Genomic DNA, 10,284 nt, shown 5'->3' with positions numbered 1-10,284 from the left:
GTAACAGCAAGTTCACTAGACGTTGATGCTATGGACTTGTTTTCAGAAAACTTGAATGAATGTTGATTCAAATCTTCATGGTCATATGATAGAAAAACTTCATCCATCAGCTTGTTGCTCTTACCATCCAAGTGTGCCATGTTTGCAGCGTATAACCAGTTATAGAACTTTCCAAACACACACACATTCATCATGTTAGCCTGCAACGGATTCAAACCACCTCTGTATTTTATCTAACTAAACAAGTGACCTACCCTAAGGAAACCTGCTCTATAAGTACCTCCTTGAACTGCAGATTTGGTTTTAGGTTTAACTGCATAAAAAAAAGAACAACACATTTTTTATATGCATAACCTGTGATGCAGCTAGTCTAAACAATGCATAACTAGTCATGCATTTAATATTGGAACTGGATAATATGTCATGCATTGATTTGTTAAGGTGCATAACTTATTATGCATTTATATTTTTAAATAAGTTATGCACCTTAACATTTTAGAACTGCTATTTTAGAACTGCATAACCGCACATGCCTCTTTCTCAGGCATCTGCATAAACCATTTGTAGATGAGAAAAAACGATTTGCTGGTTTTTAAGGAATTGAGGAGACGACCGTACGGAGGAGACTCCTCGAACCGAGCGAAATGTTAAACCTCACACACATGCACCGCTGCAAAGGGGGTGCTTTATATTCGAGAGATCAATCTATAGTACTCTGGCCTAAATCAAGACAATGACCGTTCTAGAGTAAATTCGGTCACAAGAGAGGATGGGTTGATCTGTAGGAGGGAAACTGAGAAATGTGTGGAATCAATGGTAATCAAAGATTGTGGGTGTGTGTATTCTGAATATGATAAGCTCTGAGTGATTGAAATTGCTCAATTGAGAGTAGTTGCTCAATTGATGAGTTGATGATCTCGTGTTGTCAGTTTGACGTGAGATTGATGATACTGATGCTGCTTATTCAATCATGATTCAGAGACTTATTTATATTGCTGGAATTGTAGACACCATGATTCCATGAAGTGTGACAGTTGATGGAATCAAGGAGTGGGGAAGTGGAGATCGTGTTTGAAACCAGTTGCTCAACGTGTGGAGACTTGGTCGATTTTCCACCCACTACCTCGTGAATTCCTTCAACTGATTGCACGACTTGCTCACATTCCATCGTGTGTTTGAACACACGTGTCGTAGACCGCCAGACCAAAACCCTAAGTGATATCCCCCAAGTGACACGATTGACGTCTCGTGGTTTGTTAGTCAATTGATGACTTCGTGGTTTGATGGGACGATGAGTCCATGTAGTCGTTGAGTTGAACATGATGTTTTGAAACTCGTGAATTGAACATGTCATGAGACAGAGGTACAGTTCTCACGATGGAGTGAGCAAGTATTGCTCATTCGATGGATCGTTGAATATTGATTGTTGAACCAATATTGAGCGAATATTCCTCATCTGAGCAAGTGTTGCTCATGTGATGAATTGTTGAATATTTGATCGTCTGAGCATGTGTTGCTCATCTGATGAATTATTGGCAGCGTACCAAAAATATTAATTAGAATACTGGTCGTTGAACCGAGCATAATTAATAAAATTAATGACCATGAGGTCGTCGTAAAATTATTAAGGTTAGAATCTGGAATGATGATCCTTGGATTCAGAAACCCTAATTTGATCGATTGATGATCAATTCATGGTTCGTCAGAAGTTCAACCATGGGATGAAGGAGGGAGCGACTACATGGGACCGTGGATCAACCATGTAGTGTCCATATGCTCACATGAGCAAATACGAAGAACTCCTGAAGAGTTGACGAATTGTTGGCGGAAGAATGATTAAATGTTGGCTTAAGCATTTATTCAAAAATGCTCGTATGAGCCTTAGGTGATAAAACCTAATTAATTATGACGAGGCGAGGGACCGACCACGGAGTCATGAAACCGGCCCTGGGTTGTCACGTGACCGCCTGACGATCACTTCATGAAAATCCAAAGTGTTTGGGAGAGTTTTGGACCTAATACGAGCAATTGTGCAAATTAGGTCAAAATTGTGAAAATTGATGGGACCGGCTTCCGTGAGCCAAAGAGACAATCTTGGTCGGTCAAGATAGCGTGCTCGTGTCCCCAAGGCGTCCGCATCTCAGTCCTGAGAATTTTGATATTTTCTGGCGTGCAATTGAGCATCCATTCGAGAAAATATGCCAAAATTAGGGTTTCGACGAAACTGAGGAAAACACCCTGAGATGATGAAAAATAATTATAAAAATAAGGAATGAGGAGGCGTGGGACCGCCGTGGTCAAGGCATGGTCGGTCGGTCGTGACCACGGTCACGTGGTGCCTTTTCCTTAATTTTATAATATTTTGATGATTTTATGAAAAATTCATGAATTTTGAGAAATTTGATGAATTTAGGGAGTTTCTATGAATTGAAGGAGTTTTCATGAGTTCAAGGAAGCAAAAATATTAAAATAATAAAAACAAGGGCGTGTGGGACCATGGAAGGCATGGCCGGCTGGCTAGGGCCCGGTCCCACGAGTTTCCCTAATTTTTTTAATATTTTTAGGTATTTTGATGATTTGAGGGAATTTTCCTAATTTGAGAGAAATACCATGAAATCAAGGAATTTGATGAATTCAAGGAAAACTAATAATAATAAAATAATAAAAAAAGGGGCGTGTGGGACCGGTTAAGGCATGGCCGGCCGGCTAAGGCCCAGTCCCACAAGTTTTCATAATTTATTTTATTTTATTATTATTTGATGATTTGTGCAAAAATACCATGAAATCAAGGAGTTTTTTCATGAAATTAGAGAAATTATAATAATAATAAAATAATAAGGAACCGTGGGGTGTGGGGGCGGTTGGGACCAAGGCATGGCTGGTTGGCCAATGGTCACGCCCCACACTCCTTTCCTTAATTTTATATTATTTTTTATGGATTTATGGAAGTACCATGAAACCGAGGAGTTTCCTCGAGACGAAGGAAATTTGATAAAATGAGAGAATTTTCATCAAATCATGAAAAATAATAAAAATGCATTAAAAATAAAACTGGCGTGGGATTGACCACAACACGGTCGGTTGGTCGTGTGTCCGTGCTCCCAGCACCATGGTCAATATTTTTAATTATTTATTATTTTCTTCTCTATTTTGCATAGGTTCATGCGGTGACTATTAGTGTATCGTCGTTGGATACACCTTCACCATTTGAATCGGGGCTTACTTAGAGGTAGCTCAGACGCCCGGTTGTTGATTATTTACTACTAATTGTTGAATCCAGTGGAGAATAATTCACAAAACTGAGTAATAAAATGTTTATTATTAATTCATAGGATCAGCTGAGGATTCGATTATGAATTCAGAATAATAAAGTGAGCATTACCATTCCATGGGATCGTGGATTCGACCATAGAATCAGAGTAATTAAGATTTATCTATTACCATTTATGAGACCAGTTGTGGATTCGATCATGAAATCGGAGTAATGAGATAATATAGTTATTGCTATTCTATGAGATCAAGTCGTGAATCCGATCATAGAATCAGAAAAATTGTTATTGCCATTCCAGGGGACCAGTCGTGGATTCGACCATGGAATAGGAGAAATTGTTATTGCCATTCCATCGGACCAGTCGTGGAGTCGACCATGGAATAGGAGCAATAATAGATTATTCTGGGAATTCAGTAGTGAATGTCACGGCAGAATCAATCTTAATTAGGAATAATTAATTTTGTGGCTCCATACTAGCAGAGCAAGCTGTCTAGGAGCATTAATTATCCTGATATGAGCTTGTCGGTAAGTCATATCCTTTATATAGTCAGGGTAAACTCGTTGTTTGTTCCTGAAGACGTTATCACTCCATACTAGCAGAGCAAGCTGTCTAGGAGCCGTCCATCACGTGATGCTACATAGAAATAATCACTGAAAGTATTCAATATTCATGAGATATTCCGTTGTCCAGTCGTGGGACTACATATCCACATGTACTCTGAGAGAAGGTACTCTCCGTTGAGAATTCGATGAGAGACCCGTGTCTCGATACTCACGTCTGATTGCTGAATCATAGCTTCATATAATTATGAGTTTACGAATTTAGTCTTTGTCGAAAATCCACCACCTACAGCATTATGCACATCTTTGACCATGCATAATCTATCATGCACTACTAGTTAATACTACATAAACAAACAGTTGAATGCATAACATATTATGCATATTTTTTAAGAAGGCACAATATGTTATGCATTTGTTTTTTAACAAGCATGATTGTTTTACATACAAACAAGCAGGTAAATGATAAGAGAAGTTTATTAACTGATGCACAACAGGAACATGAAGGAATTCAACACACCTTGTTTATAGACAACACATTGCTTATTAGATTCTTCTTCTTCTTCCTCTTCACTCTCGGATCTTTCGATTTGCTTGTTCTTCATCCTTTTCAGGTCTTTCGATTGTTTGGATTCATGTCTTTTTATTTTCTTCTGATGATCAACAGCTTGCCTCACTGAAACAGACCAAATCAATATTGAAAAAAATCAATGACACCAATTAAACAATATATTACATAGAAGATACGACAAGCAAATCTTACCATCTTCGGCATCCTCATTGTCTGTATCATCACCCAATACTTCCTTTGGCGCAGCATTCTTTGCTTTATTTTTTCCCTTAGTAGCTTTTTCAGGCCTAGGTGAACTAGGTGATACTTGAGGTGACACCTGATCTTTTAATCTCTACGACTTCCTTGACAGGGTTGCTTCAGGACCTGATCTTATAAATAAGCTATTCATATTAAGTTATGCAGTAACTTTGGTAAGCTTAGGTTATGCAGTAACTTTGGTAAGCAGAACCTGTTATGCATCTGCATAACAAGTTATGCACATTTTTCTACAGAATTTTGTTATGCAGATGAATCACACACACACGAAGGAACGTAAATGCATACCCGTGACTTTTCTTTTCTTCTTCGCAGCGTTGTGCTTTTCCTTGGTTCTTGTCTCCTTTTGTTGCTGGTCACCAACAGTTTCCCATTTTTGCTCTTCTAGGTTATCATCATTAGCAGGTAAAAATGATGTTAAAATTTAAATAGATGAAAATTAAAAAGCAACACTTAAAAATGGGTGTTATGCAGTGTTTTTTTTTGTAAGCATAACATGTCATGCATCTGCAGAATAAGTTATGCATATTTATGTTATGCAGATTTATGTAATGCAGTTTTTTTTAATGCAGAATCAACACATCAATTAGTGAGGATGCATACAAGAGACTTCCAATCTTATCTCAGCATCCTTGTTTGCCTTCTTTTTCATCTTTACCAGTGTTTGGTCGCTATCACTTTCTCCTTTTTCATCTTCAACATCTTCAGGTAAAATTGATGTTAAAATCAAAGAGTGGGTAAGTTATAGGAGCAAAAGAAATTAGGGATAAACATATTTAGGATGAAAATTTCACCAGAAACAATTTTCTTCTTAGATTTGTTCTTCTTTTGGGGATTTCCGGCTTCTGGTTCATCATCGGCTTCTGGTACAACAAAACTTAAAATTAAAAAAACAAATAGAAAAAACAAAATCAAAACACAAACAGATGAAGTAATTGCTGAATCTCACCGTTTTTTTCTTTTTCTTCGACTGAATTTCTCCCTCGTCTTCAACATCAAGAACAAAAGTTAAAATCGAAAAAAAAAATCTACTGAATGCATGCAAGAATACATCGATTAGAACTAGTTTTAATACCTGTTTTCTTCTGTTTCGATTTCTGAAGACGCGTTTTCGAAGGTGTTTCATCCATTAAATTGATTTCTGATGAACGTGTTTTCGTTTTCTTATGAACTGTTTTAAATGATTTTTAGGGTTTGATCAACTTCAATCGGTTTTAAATGATTGATTTGTTTGAATGATGTATAAGAAAATCTTTGCAGATCCGTTACAGTGTTTATGGAGGAATAGGAATAGAGAAAGAAACTGGTGAGAAACGGATGAGGAATAAATGAGAAGAAGAGAAAAGAAACGGCTGAGAGGAATAAATGTTCTAACCGTTTTCGGGAGTTAATAGAACTGCCCAGAACCGCTGAAGGGTAATTGAGGAATTCTGCACGTTTTTAAGAATTTTAAATAATATTGGGTGCGACTGTAGGGAAAAGTAACTGTGGGTCTGGCGGCAAGAAAAAAAATTTTCTGGACCTGCCCCTAATTTTCCCGTAGTAAAAGTGGGAATTATATAAATTTTCATTGTTTTGATGGGCTTCACAATTACCCTTATCATACAATAAATATATCCCTCTTCATCTACAAGTCCATCAGGGATCCATCAACATTTCCTACTTTCCATATTTACCCTTCTTCTTTTAATTTCTGATCCATTCACTTCCTTTTTCAGTTTCATTTCTTCTCTCCTTTTCTTTCAACCACCACCAACAACTCTGTAACTACCACCACCAGCTCCGCCGCTGCTACCACCACCAGCTCCGCCACTTCAATTTTATTTTCATGATTTCTGCACAACCCCTACTCCAGCATCATAACCAGAAGTTGATCTTTCTTTTCTTCTTCTTCATCTTCTTTTCCTCCTGCACAACTACACCACCACATTCGCCGCCGCCAACTGATTCAAGATTGAATCCACAATTATCAACAACTGATGAGACCCCCTTCTTCATCTTCTTCTTCGTCTAAATATTAATTTTTAAAATCAGACTCAACGAGATCGAGATTTAATTTTAGGTTTGGTTTTGATTTCTGGTAATACTATAGTTAAACTTTTCCGAATTATCGAAGAGAGAGAAGTAACTACGATGATGGTGATGGTGGTTCTGGCGGCGGCAGGGGAGGAGGAGGTATGACATTTCTTTTTAGGTTTCAGAGATTTTTCAAAACTGATTTCGTGTTTGTATATGATTTGATTTAGATTGAATATGTGTTTTATCTCGATTTGATTGATCTCGAGAGTGTTGGATGATTTCTTTAATTAGGTTTTGATTGTGTAATTTTAGAGTTCAATAAGTAATGCTGATGATGATGGTGGTGCTGGCGGTGGTGGATGAGGTATGATTTGTTGTTGTATTCTACATATCCAAATTCAATTTCTAAATTATTGTGGTTGCGGTCATAGTGGTGGTGGAGATGGGTGTGATTGTGATTTTTGGGAGATGTTGGTAGTGGTGATACTTCTTACTGGTGGTGGTGGAGGATATGGAATCTCAATTAGTATATTCATCTCAATGGTTATATTAGTTGATGATGATGGTGGCAACTGAAGTAGAATTCTCCTAATATCGACCAGCACCTGGAGGGGGTTGTTAATTGGATTCAAGTTATCAGGTTTGCTAATGGCTGATATACTTGCAAGCAATGGTGTTATTACTTAGTATCTAGACTGATAATTTCGATGGTTTAAATACGCGCTGGAAATGATAGGTTTTCACAGAGATTGTGTTGAATAATGGCAGTGGTCATTACTATTTCAGGTTGAATTGAGAGTCTTTGCAACATCATAACTTGAAGATGAAATTAGGAGCAGCTTATATGCAAAATGCAAGTACTGCTCCTCTAAATGCAAGTACTGGAGTTGGAACATCTTATATGCAAAGTGGAAATTTCATTTAATTGGCCAGTGACTGTCATGAACATACTAAGGTTGCTTGTCTTAGCTCCCTACTGTCTACATTTTTAATCTGTAGTGATTTTGTGAAATTGTTGTTTTGTTGTAAAATGTACAGGCTCCTAACCAAGCTTGACAAGGCAGTTCTCTGGCTACCTACTTTTGCTGGAATTAAGTAAGTGGCATTTCAGTGGGTGTCGAGGTATGTATGACACTAATAGCTCCATGTTGTCTACAGTCCCAACTAACTAATCTGTATTGATTTTGTGAAATTAAAGTTAAGCATCCATGGGATTTAACTATTTGTGCTAGGTAATCATCTGTCCCTTGTTTTATTTTCATTTGTAGATAAAATATGGTGATAATATATTGTCAAAGAAAACTTTTTGATGGAGGGATTAGGGATTTAGAGTGAGATGTTTGCCGTTTCGTTGAAATGGAGATTTTACTGAGTTTGTCTCTTGAGGATTTAATAACCAAGCTGCATAACTTAATTTTAGTGCACTTATTATGTCCCTGTAAGAGTTATTGCTTATAAATGAAGATTATAAAATAGTTTTGGTGTAAACGTGATCTGCAAAACTCCCAACTCAAATCTATCATCTATGTCCAGCATAGGTGTAAACGTAACATATTTTAAAGTGGAACTTAGAGGGACAACAAAACAAAGCCACCAAGCCCAGGTGTCGAACCTTCCCTTGGGGCTATTGCTTGGTTTGGCGTGGGGGTTTGTGAGAATGAGCTTTTCTTTTCTTTATTTTTTGTTGGTATTGGTGGTGTTGCCATTGGTATTGGTGGTGAAAGGAGAAAATGGTTTGCTCTTGGTATGTTTAACGAACTGTTGAAATTAGTTCGAATACAATAGTATATATAGTTGATACAGATAATTGTGTATTTGCTATTTTGAATTTTGTGAATGGTGAACTCGTGTTATTGGGTTGGTTTTCAAATTGTTTTCGGTGTTTATTGCAGGTATATAAGAGATGATCATTTTTCTTTTCCGTTTCGCATTTGTTGTTGGTCTTCCAATTGTTGATCCTTGCAAACTATATGGTATCTCTCAAGATGAATCTGTGGTGTAATGGTATCACAACCGATTCTAATCAGAAGATGCGTGTTCAATTCACGTCAGGTTCCATCATTCGTGTATGTCAATTGTTTTAGTACGTCAGTTTAGGGATCAACTTTGGTTGTTGACACCAGTTTTTGGGATCAACTTTGGTTGCTGACATCATATTTAATCTAAACGTTTTCTAGATTTTTAATTTTGATATCAATTTTGGTTGTTGACACTAGATTTTGGGGTCAACTTTGGTTGTTGATATCATATTTTTGGGATCAACTTCAGTTGTTGATATCATATTATTTTCTATTATTTTCTGATTTGTTTTTATTTTGATCAACTTTGATTGTTGATATTAGATTTTGGGATCAACTTTGGTTATTGACCCAATACATAATCTGCACATTTTTCTGGATTTTTAGTTTTGGGGGTCAACTTTCGTTGTTGACACCATATATTTTTTTTTTATTTCCTGATTTTGTTTTGGGATCAACTTCGATTGTTGACACCACTAGCGATATACTAGTAGCGGCGGCAGTGGTGGACTAGTAGCGGCGGCGATGGCAGTGGTGGTGCTGCCAGTGGTTGCGGTGGAGTTGGATGTGGCGGTGGTAAAATAGTAGGGGTGGTTGTGGTGGACTGGTGGTGGCTTGGTGGCGGTTGTGGTGGACTGGTGGTGGCGGCGGTGGCGGTAGTGGTGGACTGGTGGTGGCGGCGGTGGCGGTAGTGGTGGTGGCGATGGTTGGAGGTGGACTGGTGGCGGTGGTGATGACGATGATGGCGGTGACGGTGGTGGTGGACCGGTGGCGGTGACGGTGGTGGTGGACTGGTGACGGTGGTAGACTGATGGTGTAGAAACGAGGGAAATTTACGTTTTTAAAATGAAGAAATACGTTTGTGTTATAAAATAAGGAAAAAAATATATAATAAAGGGTATTAATGTAATCGATCGTGATAAGATGTGTGGTATATTTATTAAGTAGTAAGGGTATATTTGTAGGGCATGAAAACTAGAAGTATATAATTAATTTACACGAAAGTAAAATCAGTTAATGCATGTAAATAGCATAAAATTGTATTGTTCAGATGAAACTTTAAGTTCAACAAAAATTCATAATCCACTACAAAACTTTATTCCGTACTTGAAATAAAAAAAGTAAATGGGCGATCACCAGCTTGGCTCTTTTTCAAATAGTTTCTAAAGTGCCGATAAAGATGACTTAATTTCCCCGCATATCATACACCGTGCAAGCTTTGACATCTTATTTTCTGGATCATTTGGATCTAGTACGCTAACTTGGTCAAAATGCTCCCACATTCCCGACGTTCGTTTTCTCTGACGAGCATCAATTTCAATTAGGCAAAATCAGACACCCGTTAAAAAAAGAGAGGAAGTCACGTGGTAGTTTTCTAGACTTCAGGTATTCATTATCAGGTGGTAGCTTTGTGGACTTCAGATTTACGGTGCACAATTAATTTGGTCAATAACTAATACGGTGCATCACGAATTTTCAACATCATTTGGATCATGTTAGTCTGTTCACATGCACTTTGCTTATAATATTCACCTAAAGACGAATTTAATCCAGTTCGACTGGTATACAATCTAAGTTATGTAATT

The 10,284-nt window shown here is 37.5% G+C and overlaps 1 long non-coding RNA gene across 3 annotated transcripts; it reads left to right on the top strand.

Moving 5' to 3' along the window:
- The first annotated feature begins 6,385 nt into the window (after nt 1-6,385).
- On the top strand, nt 6,386-9,315 carry LOC113298048. 3 transcript variants are annotated; one of them, XR_003333984.1, is made up of 3 exons: nt 6,386-6,836; nt 6,993-7,320; nt 7,467-9,315. It is a non-coding gene; the product is annotated as an uncharacterized LOC113298048 (long non-coding RNA). The 3 variants fall into 3 exon arrangements; XR_003333985.1 differs by having other exon boundaries at nt 6,972-7,320; XR_003333986.1 differs by lacking the exon at nt 6,386-6,836 and having other exon boundaries at nt 6,846-7,320; nt 7,467-7,635; nt 7,719-9,315.
- The last annotated feature ends 969 nt before the right edge of the window (nt 9,316-10,284 follow it).

Source organism: Papaver somniferum, chromosome 7, assembly GCF_003573695.1.
Source record: "Papaver somniferum cultivar HN1 chromosome 7, ASM357369v1, whole genome shotgun sequence".
NCBI lineage: Eukaryota > Viridiplantae > Streptophyta > Magnoliopsida > Ranunculales > Papaveraceae > Papaver > Papaver somniferum.
Note: the sequence above shows the minus strand (reverse complement) of the source record. Positions and strands in the feature narration are given on the sequence as shown.